Consider the following 14,480-nt stretch of genomic DNA (forward strand, 5'->3'; position numbering starts at 1 on the left):
CCATCCGTGGGCACCAGCAAGAGAGTCAAACCACACAAGGCTCATCCCCAAGCACAACAAAAACCTAGGCCTGGATGGCCAGATGGCTCAGTTGGTTAGAGCATGAGCTCTGAACAAGAGGATTGCTGGTTCAATTCCCACATGGGCCAGTGAGCTGCGCCCTCCACAACTAGATTGAAGACCATGAGTTGCAGCTGAGCTACCGGAGGGGTAGTTGGCTCAGTTGTTAGAGCGAGAGCTCTCAACAACAAGGTTGCCGGTTCAATTCCTGCATGGGATGGTGGGCTGCGCCCCCTGCAACTTAAGATTGAAAACGGTGACTGGACTTGGAGCTGAGCTGTGCCCTCCACAACTAGATTGAAGGACAACAGCTGGGAGCTGATGGGTCCTGGAGAAACACACTGTTCCCCAATAGTCCCCAATAAAAAAATTAAGAAGACAACAACAACAACAAAAACCCCAGTCCTGGCCTCCAACCTCATTCTCTCAAGACATGTAGTTCTGATTGGAGGCCAGTCCTGCTCTGCCCAGAGACCTCAGTTATGTAAGTAATAAATATTTTCATGCCCTGTTTTGCTGTGTGTGTGTGTGTGTGTGTGTGTGTGTGTGTGTGTGTGTGTGTAGCATCATCAGTCTTGATATCCAAACCAAAGCAGGTGGGGGTCCATCCTGCTTCTTCAGCATGCCTACAGTGAATTTTGACAATTGTATTTTGGGGATGGAGTCCCAGAGAGCAGTTTTCAGGCTCTCGACCTCACGTGGAAAGGTGCTGGCTCGGGTAATAGATGGCCATCAGCTGTGACCAGTTGGCCGTCAGCTCTTACCGGTTAGCCGTTAGCCACTGAGATAACTGCCGTGACTGAGCTAGCAAGGACAGATTGCAGTTAGCAAGGGGTTGGTTGGTTGGCAGAGAAGCGGACGGCAGGCTGCGGATCGTGTGGCTCCTGCTTCCTGTGTCTCCAACCCAGCCGCCAGTGAGACCATAGTGGTGTGACTCCCCTATCTATGGTTCTGTGGGTGTTCCTTTTTGGCCTCACCATATCCTGTGTTCTTGTGCGGGGAGCGGGAGCTGAGACCCAGCATGATATCCCACATGACACGTATAATTCTGTGTAACCCGCACCCCTGTCAGAATACAGGGCATTTTCATCATGCCAGAAGAACCCCTCAGGCCCCTTGCCAGGCGATCTCTGTACCCCCTCAGAGGTAACCACCATACATTATTTTGCCTATTTTAGAACATCACATAAGTGGACTTTTACAATGTGTATGCTTTTGTGTCTGGCTTCTCTCACTCAGCAGAATGTTTTTACATTTTACCCATGTTGTTGGAAGTATCAGTGGTTGGTTTCTTCCTGTTTCTGAGTGGTATCCCATTGCATGGATATTACACAATTTGTTTATTCATTCTTTTGTTGATAGACATTTGGATTGGTTCAAATGTTTGGCTATTATGAGTAAATTACTCTGAATATTCACATACAAGTCTTTTGTAGATATCAGTTTTATTCTTTGGGGGGAGGGAAATACCTAGGAGTGGAATTACTGGGTAGGTCCATGTTTAACTTTTTAAGAAAATGCCAATCATTTTTCCAAAGTGTTTGTACAATTTTATGTTCCCACCCCAGGGTGTGAGAGTTCCAATCATTCTACATCCTTGACATTTAGAGATGTCAGTCTTATTCATTTCAGCCATTCTGTTGACTAATAGAATATTACTGCTATTAGATTAATTAATATAATAGAATTAATTAATATTATAATATCATTAATATTGGTATAGCGATTTTATTATGGTGTTAATTTGAATACCCCTGATGGCTAAGGCCGTTGAGCACATTTTCATGTATTTATTAACCATTCAAATATCTTTTGTGAAGTATTTTTCAAGCTTTGGCCCATATTTCTATTGGGTCACTTGTCTTTTTAAAATTTTATATTGTTTCATTTTATTATCAAGTTGTAGCAGCTTTTTATATATTCTGGATACAAGTCCTTTGTCAGATGTATGTATTACACATATTTTCTCCCAGTCTGTTTGTTGCCTGTTCATTTTCTCCATGATTTTTACTTTTGATGAAACCAAATGATGAAGTTTATGTCTAGTGCTTTCTGTGTCCTGACTAAAAAATCCTTCCCTCCCTAAAGACAGACATGTGTCATTGTAGTTACTACGTTTTTGTCAATAATCTCCTGTGAATTTGTTTTTGTGTATGTTGGGCTTGAGGCTCTGAATCAGGCTTGTTCCAGCTTAATGGCTTTCCTCTCCCCATTGAAATTCAATGGCTCTTTGTCAGAAATCAATTGACCAGATAAGCGTGAGTCTATTGCTGGACTGTATTCTGTTCCACTGATCTGTCTACACTTAGGTCAGTGCCACTCTGTCTAGATTGTAGCTTTAAAGAAAATCTTAGAGGTGGCCGGTTAGCTCAGTTGGTTAGAGCGTAGTGCTCTTAACAACAAGGTTGCCGGTTCGATCACCGCAAGGGCCACTGTGAGCTGCGCCGTCCACAACTAGATTGAAACAACTACTTGACTTGGAGCTGATGGGTCCTGGAAAAACTCACTTAAATAAAAAAAAGAAAAAGAAAAGAAAATCTTAAAATCAAGTACTGTCAGTCGTCAGGTTTTATTCGTTTTCAAAAATTTTTTGGCTATTTGAGGTCCATTGTATTTCCATGTGAATTTTAGACTTCAGTTTTTAAACAGAAAATTTTAATTTGAAAATTGTTTACATAAAAGTTCTGCTGCTGGGATTTTGTTTGGGGTTGCATTTAATCTACAGATGCATTTGGAGAGAACTGACATGGTATTGTTTCCAGTTGAATCTTGTTCTATGAATCTGCTATATATCTCTGCTGTTTAGATCTTTTGACATTTCTCTCAACACTGAGTTTTACTTCTCAGTGTAGGGGTTTTATATGGTGTTTTTTTTTGCTGTTGTTGTTAAAGTATTCTCCATGTATTTTATTTTTTGATACTGTTGTAACCAGTTATTTAGTTTTAAAACTGTCCTTCTATTTGGGTTTTCTAGTGTTTCCTGATTCAGTTCGGTTTACGCACTTTGGGCAGAAAACCAGAGCGGTTGGTAATGTTGTGTCCTTCCCAGTAGTCACATCAGGAGGCCCTGGAGTCAGGTTGTCCTGTTAGGGGTGGCACCTGTCATCCCTTGGTGAGGTGCGTCTGCCAGGCCTCGCTGCAATCTTCCTCCCCATGCTAACTGGCCCCTAAGGGGAGGAGCTTGGACACAACAAGCATCCTGCTTCCTACCACATGTTGGCCCATTAATTTTAGCCTCCATGGATGACTCTTGTTGAAACAATGATTGCTGTGGTGTTGGCCAAATGGATATTTTTCTCTTGTCCTCAGTCCTTTCACATTTATTTGCTGAAACACTAGGAAATAGCTTTCCCTTTTCTGCTACCATGGGGTTTTGGATTCTCATTATTATCATTTTATTAATAATTTCTGTGTGATCCATTTAGTGTTTTTTAAAATCAGCATGATTGTTTTTTTACATGTTCATATATTCAAGCTCTTTTGCTTTTGACATGAAGGAAACATGCTTACAATATGGACTTCTGGTCTTTCCAAGGTCTGACGTCTTTGCAGGTCTGATCTGGCTGTCTGTTGTTCTGACCGGCTCTCCTTGTGAGTTTTGTCTTTTTTTGAAACCACAGACTGCTCTTTTCTAGGAATTTTACATATACAAATGCTTTGAGACCTGGGTTGAGAACATGATTTTTGGAGAACATTTACCATTGTGTTTTCCAGTCACCCCAGGACAGGGCAAACTTACTTCCAATTCAACTTTCTGCTAGGAGATTTGGGGACCACATACATAGTGAACTTGGGCCAGGTGGTTAAGACTTGTCATAAGAGACTTCTTCCCCTCTGCCCAGGACAAGCTCACAATAGGTGTGCATAGGGGGTTTACTTCTCACTCACCTGTATGTACGCAAGGTGAAGAGCCTTTTGTAACACCTGCTTTCTGCATGGACCTCCCAATAGTCCCCTCCTTGGAGGCCCCGATACTTCATCTCCTGTCTTTTAGCTCCATCTGTACTTGAGCACAGATGGTTCCTATCCCCACTGGAAGGGCTTCCGGCCCAGGCTCCCAAGCCCTCTGCAGGAGAGATGCACCATCTTCCACTAGGCTGAAGGCTTGGTGGTTTGTATGTCTCCAGGGAGTGTCTATGATTGAAGGGGTTCAAGGGCGAGATTGACCAGGCCACCCTCTGTTGTTCATGACCGTGAGGCTTGATTTATTAGAGAGGAATGATGACATTCCGGGTGCTCCACAAGGATGTGACGAATGGAATGTTTGAGGATCCCACCTGCGCTCAGTGGGGTGAACCTGAAAGGCAGATGTCTCCCAATACGTCCTGGGCTGCGAACCAGTGTTTCCCCCCCACCTCACCAATCTGCCTGCTCCCTCATTTAGCGGGCCTCCCCATGCCCTGGGTGCTCTGTTCATTCTCTCTCAGCAGAGGCAGGTCCCAGAGGTGGGGTGTGCACTCAGGAGCGAGTGGGGAGGGGTTGAGCCCAAGGTCCCAGCCTGTGGACTTTGTCCGCACGCTGGGAACCAGCAGTTCTGGAATTTACCTTTCTGCTACATCACTGACGGGCTATGTGACCAGGAGCCAGTGGTCTGTTAGCTCAGTTCATTCCATAAAATGAAAATAAAGCTCCCATCTTCTTTATAGAAATGTTATGAAACAAATCTAATATTTTATAACACTGTAAAGTAGCCTAAAACTCCAAGTTACAATTAAAACGCTGTTAAATGTAATGTCAGCTTGCATGAGCCATCTCGATACACTCAGTAAATGCTTGTGAGAACAAAGTGCCTCCTTCCACGGCTCCGGTCCCACCACCCATCTCTCCCCAGCTGGGGGAGCTACTCTGCTCCCCTCCCTCTGTCCCCCACCCTCAGGAGTGGCTGCCTGGCCCACCTGCCCAGGTTCTGCCCTTCTCCTCAGGACTGGACGGCCTATCCACCCTTCTTTCTGCTTCTCACTGCTTTTTATGCTCCTGTCTTCCAAGCCTTTCTGTCTGTTGGTTGCATTACAACGGGCTTATGGCGCCAGAGTATTCAGAACCCAAACCCCAACTGTCGGACAAAGAGTAGGTCAGCGTGTTAATGAGGTGTCTGCTCTTGAAGCTCAGATCAAGGCAATCTACAGTAAAAGTAGGAAGTCGGGCTATAGGTTCTGTGCAAATTCTCACAGCCAGAGGCTGAGACAAGGCCCCAGGCAGCACAGCCTGTGGCAGAGAAGGGAGCAAGGGGAGACCTCAGTCCTGGAGGCAGGGGCTAGGATGGCCCGCGGGAGTCACCCTGGAGAAGTCCAGGGTCCAGGCCACCATGGCCACCCCACTCCCACCCTCACCCCACCCCCTGTGTGTGTTCTTTGCTGCTTCTGAAATGAACGCACCCCCCTCCAGGGGTGGGCTCCGGTCCCAGAAGCCTCTCGAGGGCAGGACACTGTTGTTGGCTCACTGGGACATCCTGGTTCCAAACTGCCATGTGATAGTGGAGCTGGGAACAAGGAAAGGGGAACCAGCGTGGCCCTGGGCAGCAGCAGGAGTGGGCCTTCTCCCTCCAGGAGGAGGACCTCAGAGCAGGGCGACTGGTCACAGTGGAGCCTCTGGGCCCCCTGGAGGACCGCACGCCCATGCCCCTGGGCTAGGAGCATGGCTGCTCCACGTTGTGTGCCTCAGGAGGGAGCGGCAGGAATGAGTCGGTCCTAAAGCCAGAGTCGGTCCTTCTATGGTTCCGTGTCTCCATGGCTCTTGGAAGCCAGGTTGCCTCTCTGGGGCTTTCAACAGAGCTGGGGCCCATCTAGCAAAGATTGTAAATGGGGCAAACGTTGTATTCAGGGTCCTTCACTCCTTCCTGGCACTTTAGACCCCTCAGCCTTTTGGAAACCAGGTGCTCCCCCACCCGCCTTTCTGTACAGCAACCTGTCAATGAGCAGGAGGATGGCGAGCTGACACTCATTCTCACTCAAGAACAAAAGGCTGAGTACATTGTACCTCATGACAGAACCCCGTTTAATGTAGAAACCAACCTCTAAAATTAGCGCCCAGGCCATCACTGCTATGCTGATAGGAACTCATTTACTCAAGCAGCCACACATTCATTCAATTTCACTGAAGAAGCAGCTGAAATCCCGTCACATATGGCAAGACACAGGACGCTTTCCCTCTGTGTGGGACACTGCTGTTCATTGCTCCTGCCCTCCGCAAGGTTTCCCAGGGGAGGAGACCTGGGAGCTGGCCCCCTGGTCCCTCCCTCCAAGAGAGCCCCACCTTGGTAAGTGTGTAGGAAATGGGAGACCTGGGCTGTCCCTTCCTCCCGGGAGCGTCTGGAAGTGTCGTTGCTCCTTTGCCCTCTGGGTTATAAATCAGGGTTCAAGTCAGTTGTACGATGACTGTCTGGACGGCTCAGCCAAAACCAGACCTAATTTTATAAAAAGGTGGGAAGTCGTTAGCACAATGGCTAAGAGTCTGGCTTTGGAATGTGGACTCTACCACTCACTAGCCCTTGGCCTTTGGACAACAGAATTATGCTCCCTAGGACCTAAGCCTCAATTTCCTCATCCATAAAATGGGATGGTGGTGATGCCCCCTACAGGCTTACTGTGTGAACTCACTGTGATAAACTTACAAAGCAGTTAGGATGGTAAGTGCTTCGTTCTCTGCATGGCCGGTGCCCACTCCCCTGGGCAGGAGCAAGTGTGAAAGAGAGAGCACCGCACACGTCCCACCCCACAGACCAAACGCAAGGGGTGTTGGATGCTGTGAAAGCACAAAGTCTGGTGATGTGAGCCCATCAGGAGGTCAGGGAAAGCTTCACTGAGGAAGGAGGGCTTTGAGGCCAGAGCGAGGCCAAAGAACAGGGAAGGGTGTCAGGCAGAAGGAATAGCATGTGCAGGACTCCTGAGGCAGGACCCCTGAGCAGTGGGTGTTGCCGGAGCAGGAGAGTGTGTGCTGCAGGCTGGAGGGGAATGAGCTTGGGCAAGGGGTCATCTTCATTCTAAACCACTGACGAGGTTTTATCAAGAGGGAGACATGCTCAGACATCAGAGTTTATCAGTTTTTTTCTTCTCACTGTGTGTCTCCGTGCATTAAATCTAAAAGTCCAGTTAAAATCAGAATTTTCTCGATTATTTTTCATTGGATTATGATCACTTTTATTATGCTGTGACATTAACAAATAACAGCTTTTCCAAAGTTCCAATAGAGTAAGTGGGCCCCAGAACACACGCAATTTAAACACCACTGAATTTCGTGTCACTTGAGGGGGATCCCAATGGCAAGACTGAATAGTGCCAGCCAGTTTTAAACGTGACCTTGGGGGGCATCACTTAAAAGATGCATTGACAGTTGCTTGAAAGAGAACAGCAGATATTACATAATAACAATCGGTTTGACTGTTTTTTCAGACTGATGCACTACGGGTCATAATACGGTCATTTGAATGATATCATCAGGGGCATCTATGGCCGAATTTGGGGGGAGAGGAAGGGATAATGGGGGCGATGGACAGTAGGTGACAGTCCTGCACAGGAACGTGCTGTGTGTTAAGGGCAATGTTGCGGCACCAGGAAATCCAGGTAACTGGCCCTGTAGCTGTCAGCGTGATGATTCATGGGAGAGGAGGAAGCCGTGGCCAAGGAAAGAGGGACCAGCCCGAGGAAGTTAATGCTGCACTAAATACTGTCAAAAGGCGTTTGAAGAGAAAGCTGTAGAACAAAACAAAACAAAACAAAAAACCCCATATTTGACAACCAGGAAACAGCCAGGCGTTTGGGAAGCTATACTCAGCTCTAGTTTCCAAGAACAAGTGATTCATAAACACACCAGTTACCATGGGAAACTAAGCACTTTGATGGACTCGTGGAGAAAAGCAGGAAGGTGTCGTCAGGGGACACGTGCTTTCTAGGCACTTCCTGTGATCTGGCAACAGTCAGCCCAGTTTGTTCAGCAAGAAGCTGCGACTGGGCGAGGTGACGCTGACCAGGGTCAGGGTTCAAACCCACCCAGGGCTGATGGCAAACCGCTGCGCCTCCTCCCGCCCGCCCACCTTCTGGCGGGGGACCATGGCCCATGCCCAGGATACACCGGGACGTGAACGCTTAGCTGTGGTGCTCAACAGAAATCATGATCCTTAGGCTGAAAATATTATCAAGTCTAAAATCAAAGAGAATATTCGTTAATATCTACTTCTTTCTGGAAGTTACATAAAAGTGAAACATAGCAGGGGAGAAAAAAATTGGCATCTTTACCTTTTCCCAATTTTTTTATTTTACGGAAGAGAGAAAGAGGAAATGGAAGAGGAGGGGAGGGGAGAAGGGAAGAGAATGAAAGGGAAGAGAAGAGAGAAAGGAAGGGAAGGAGGAAGAGGAGGAGGAGGAGAGTGTGTCCCAAATAGCTCCATGTGAGAACGCCTCCCACCTGCCTCCCACCCTCAGCCATGTCCAGCTTCCCTTGCTCTCACCTTCTTAGGGACGCTCGCTCATAGTCTCTTCCTCCTCTCCCCTTGGGGGCAGGTGCCCATTACAATAATAGCATCGTTGAAGCTCTTCTCTGACCTGCCCCCTTCCCTCCCCTCCTGATAGCCCCATGGTTCCCTCCAGTTCTCACAGGAGCTCTTTCCTACCTTCCTGTTGGACTTCCTGAAACAGCATCGCCACCTACAGCTTCTCAGCACCCTCTCCTCTTCATGGTTTGACATCTGGTGTCCACCCAGAACTCAGTGGAAATTGCCGGAGTGAAACCTAGGAAGGACACCTTCCTTCAAAAGCCACTTCCTCTCCACCAGCTGGGGTGCCCACGACCCACCCAGGGTCCTTGAAACCCAACAGCTAAATACCTACTAGCCGGCATCTCCAGGGCCACTGGGCCACAAGCCACCCCCGGATGGAGAAGTTGGGAGGCCTGGCTGTGTGGACCCCGGGGCCCAGGGAGGCAAAAAGAGAATGGAGAAAAAGAGAGAGTGGTGGCAGGACAGGAGAGACGGCGGCTCCTGGGGGTGTCATCACAGCTAAAGCTATGCTGAGAGAGAGAGAGAGAGAGAGAGAGAGAGAGAGAGAGAGAGAGAGAGAGAGCTATAAGGCCATTACCCTCCTGACAGATATGAGGTATGTTTGTAGCCCGGCCAAATTTTATTCTAGAAAATCCCCCAGAAGCATGGATGATTCCCCCCAGGTCGAAGGTTGAACCCCTCTACTAGCAAGGGGAGTTTGGGGCCTCTCCACACCACAGATTTGGGCTTTAGGCAAATTGTGTGGGCTTGCTGGCCCAGAAAATCAATGTGCCACAAGCCAGTCGCCATTGTAAGTCTCAGTTTCCCCATGTGTAAAAGGAGGAAATCAAACCAGTCCAATATTCCCGAGACACACTGATAACCCAGCACTCCCTGCAGCACACTGTTAGCTGTGTCCCTGAGTGATGCAGACCCCTGTGGGCTCCAGCCTGGGACTGTGTGGCCTTTCATGGTGACAGCTGTCACCCATGGCAATGGAGTCTCCAGCAACAGAGCTTCGATACTCGTGAAGAGTTCCGGGAAAGAAACAATAAATTATAGTTCCTTATTCCCACAACAGTTACTCAGCTGTATGGTGGATTTCAGGGTGTCGGAGAAGTGACCCCTTCCGGCAGACACGTCAGTGTCAGGAGGCACGTCTGGCTGGAGGAGGAGAGAGCCTGCAAGAGGAAGTGTGCAGACCTTCAGGCAGCGGTCAGGTGTTTCTCAAAGTGTGACGTTGGCTTAAACTGCAGCTTCTGGGCCCAGCCCCAGATCCACTGACAACCTGTGAGGGCAGACCCAGGGAATCCACAGTTTACACGGTGCACTCAGAGGGTTTTCATGCGCATGCACATGTGGAAAACATTGAGGCTGCACAGCAACGTCTGACTGATAAAGGGGAATGCTTGGCCAACTTTTGGGGAGGCCGGGTGGCTCAGTTGGTTAGAGCGCAAGCTCTGAACAACAGGACTGCCGGCTAGATTCCCACATGAGCCTGTGAGCTGCACCCCCCACAACTAAATTGAAGGACAATGACTTGGAGCTGATGGGCCCTGGAGAAACACACTGTTCCCCAATATTCCCCAATAAAATTTAAGAAAAGAAAGTTGGCCAATTTTTATTATATTTTAGTGAAAAGGTGTCAGCATGGCCCAGACATGCCCTGGGTGTAGACAGCTGTGTTAATGAGTGTCTTGGTTTGAGTGCCCCATAAACGACACCCTCCTATGAGCTTGCCTTCCGAACCTGCACGGTGTCATCGTTTGGTGCCTTCGGCATGGACGGTGTGCAGCGCCCGTTCCAGGAACAGTTGTTCGAGATGGAGTTCAAGTTTCAGGGCGGGATGCTGTCTTCCTTATCCTGCACTAGGCTGTGTCAGGGCAGGAGTTTGTGGGTGCTCTGTGTAGGTGCTTGTAGAACTGAATCGAAATGAAATACTTGGACAAAGGTCACTAGGCTTCCACGGAAGGCCCAGGTTATCATCTTATCTCCCTTACCCGCCCCGCGCCTTCCCAAGAGCTCGGGAGCAAATTATTTTATAACCGCACACACGAGGGATGGGTCAGGCTTCCCCACTTTGGTGTTAAGGAAGTAACCACACCAAATAATGAGCTCATTTGTCCAAAGTCCCCAAACTAAACACAGCTGAGATTAGAGCTCTGAACGACTATCACCCCCCAACCAGCTGATAGTGGTTCCAGATATGAAAAGCAAAAGTAGGTCTAGAAGAAATAAAAGGAAATGAGTCTTCAAATTATCCACAGATTGTCTTGATATTTCCAATGTGTTCAGAAAGCAATGTGGTTAATGCATGAATTTTTTTGTCTAACATCATTGTGAAAACGAGCCATAGCTGTACCTTTTACAGGACTTGGCAACCCATTTTTCTTAAGAAGTTTCCAGGACAGTTCATCAGACTCAATGCTTCCACCTTCACGTTGCTTCTTCCGATGTCCTTGGTGCAGGCAGCTAACTGTCCCTGACTCAGTGGCTCTCACAGCCCCTGGGGAGATTTGAAATCTCCTGTCCCTGAGACCTCACCCCTTATGTATGAAACCAGAACCTCGGGGAGTGAGCCCCAAGCAGTAACAAGTTTGAAAACACTCCCAGGAGTTTCCAGTGTGCAGCAAGCTTGTGATCCGCTGTGTTCACAGAATCACACAACTGCACTGTCTTTCCTCCTCAAAACAGATGTAGATTACCTGGCAAATCAATGAGATAAATTCACTGGGGGTAGAATAAACCAAGCGAAACTCATATTGTCCAATAACTATCACACCTAAACTAATGAAACAGTTGTAGAAGGTTTTCCCCCCACAAAAAAACCAATAATTACATTAACTAATGTTGCCTTACAGCTGCCAAACCGTTTGTTCCCCCACGCTCTTCCCAGGATTTCACAAGGGAGTATCTCAGCAAACTGAGGCCTGATGGAATTATATCAGTCCCTCCCCTTCAATGGATTCCTTGGAGATGTGCATGTGTGTAAAGGCAAAGTTCAGGCTGGAACACAGTGGGAGCTTTCAGAAATACAGCCAGCAGGCAACCAACACACAGATCTTGAGATTAACAATCATTACCTCTTTAGAAGTTTACCAGTAAAAACTATGCGTTGGTCCGATTCAGGGTTCAGTCCCTGAGACTGTTCCCCTTGACCTGGGTTTATACTCTATTACTGGCTACTATCTTTTCTTAACTCTGCACTGCCCTTCTCCTTCCCCACAACCCACGTCGTGCTGGACGCAACAAACTAACGTAGGTTACTGATTTGTGTGTCCTTAGTAACCTCCTCTGGAGCTGTTTCCCGTCTACCTGAAATTGGTGGGTAGGACAGTAATTTCAACCCTGGCTGAACACTGGAATGACCTAGGGAGACTACAACTGACTCATGCCTGGTTCTGGGGTGTGGCCCAGGCCCTAGGATTTAAAATTTTCCCCCAAGTGGTTTAATGGTCATCCATGGCTGAAAGCCACTGATTTTGTTGTTCTTTCATTAAAAGTCTGTGTTACACTCTTCAGTCATTTTTAAGTCCTTATTTTGCATTCAATCTTAATAATAGTTTGGCTGTTTACAGAATTCCAGGTTGAAAGTCGCTTTCCTTTGCCTTTGAAAATTTTCACTCACCAGCTTCCATTCTGAGCATTGAAGTGTCAATTATTAGCCTAATGATCACTCCTTTGTGTAGGTTACTTGCTTTTTTTCTTTCTGGAAGCTTTAAAATTTTATCTTTGTCCTTGACGTTCTGCATTTTTACTGCAAAGCATCTGACTATGGGTTTATTTTTAGGTACCCTGATTGCTCCTTACTGTTATCTTTTTATTTGGAAAATTGTGTCTTTCTTCAATTTTGATAAATTGCCAGCTATTACAATTTGAATACTTCCTCCACCGTTTCCTGTATTCTCTAATCCTGGAACTCCTGTTAGATGTATGTTGGACCATCTCATTTTATTCTCCCTATTATATCTCTTTCATATTTTTTTTCTTTTTCTCTCTGTCCCATTAGCGTGATTTTCTTGGTACAATCCTCTATTTCACTAATTTTCTCTTTAACTGTGTCTTCTTTAGGGTTTCTCTTGTTTATGAAGTTATTTCAGTATTTACAGTTCTATTATTTCCAGCATCTCCCATCAGTCATTTTTTTTATCCTCGTTTTCTTTACTCATAGCTGCTTGAGTTGTTGCATGACACCCTACTGTTTGTTCGTTTCTATTGTTATCCTTTCCTCCGTCTCTTTTTAGATCACACCCAGTACATTAACGTACTTTGATGATGGCTCTATTATTTAGATTTCCTCAGGTGCAGTCTTCCATTTGTTGCACTTATTGGAAATGTTTTCAAGGCATATCTTTTTTTATCCTAAGCTTTGAAAAGTTATTTTTCAGGCTCCTAGTGTTCTGTTTATTTAGGGCTCCTCTTTCTTCTCTCAAACTTACGGTTAACTCCACCCTCTCCCAAGGTCAAGCAAATAGTCTTTATCAAAAGCAATCCAGCTTTATGTTCGTGGGAGGGAAGCCACACCCCTGCTCTTTGTTTCCTAGAGTGAGCTGGCTCCAGGCTCCTACCACACACACACACACACACACACACACACACACACACACAGTGAATTGGTGCCTCTTTCCATTTAGGAGTTGACACCCTGGTGGCACTGCCTGACTCTAGGCCTGGGCACCAATAGGGTGATAACTTTTGCCCCTTCTGTGAGTTTCCTCATTCTCTTTCTAACTCATAACATTACTTTTGTTTTAGAATAGCTATGCACATAAAATATTTTGTGTATGTATATTAGGATGCTTTGGGGTGCAAAAAATAGAAAAGCCAATTCAAAACAAAAAGATAATCAACTGAATGGGAGAAGATAATTGCCAATGATACATCCAATAAGAGTTTAATATCCAAAATATGTAAAGAACTCATACAACTTAACTTAAAAAAAAAAGAAAAGAAACAATCCACTTTAAAAATGGGCAGAGGACCTGAATAGACGTTTCTCCAAAGAGGACGTACAGATGCCCAACAGACATATGAAAAGATGCTCAACTAATCAGGAAAACGCAAATCAAAACCACAGTAAAATACCACCCTACACCTGTCAGAAGAGCCATCATAAAAAAATCAACAAATGGGGTGGCCGGTTAGCTCAGTTGGTTAGAACGGGCTTCGATCCCCACATAGGCCACTGTGAGCTGCGCCCTCCATAGCTAGACTGAAACAACTACTTGACTTGGAGCTGATGGGTCCTGGAATAACACACTTAAATAACTAAAAGTTTAAAAAAAATTCAGCAAATAACAAGTACCAGTGAAGATGTGAAGAAAGGGGAACCCTCGTGCACTATTGGCAGGATTGCACATTGGTAAGCTACTATGGAAAACAGCATGGAAATTTTTTTTTAAAAATTAAAAATAGAGCTGCCATATGACCCAGCAATTCTCCTTCTACGTATTTATTTGAAAAACAAAACAAAACAGAAACAGTAATTCGAAAAGGTATATGTAGCCCTATGTTTATTGCAGCTTTTTTTTTTTTAAAGATTTTATTGGGGAAGGGGGAACAGGATTTTATTGGGGAACAGTGTGTACTTCCAGGACTTTTTTCCAAGTCAAGTTGTTGTCCTTTAAATCTTAGTTGTGGAGGGTGCCGTTCAGCTTCAAGTTGTCCTTTCAGTCTTAGTTGTGGAGGGCACAGCTCAGCTCCAGGTCCAGTTGCCGTTGCTAGTTGCAGGGGGCACAGCCCACCATCCCTTGTGGGAGTCGAAACCGGCAACCTTGTGGTTGAGAGGACACGCTCCAACCAACTGAGCCATCCAGGAGCTCAGCAGCAGCTCAGCTCAAGGTGCCATGTTCAATTTTAGTTGCAGGGGGTGCTGCCCACCATCCCTTGCGAGAGTCGAGGAATCGAACTGGCAACCTTGTGGTTGAGAGCCCGTGCTCCAACCAACTGA

The sequence above is a fragment of the Rhinolophus sinicus genome, linkage group LG01 (assembly GCF_036562045.2).
Source record: "Rhinolophus sinicus isolate RSC01 linkage group LG01, ASM3656204v1, whole genome shotgun sequence".
NCBI lineage: Eukaryota > Metazoa > Chordata > Mammalia > Chiroptera > Rhinolophidae > Rhinolophus > Rhinolophus sinicus.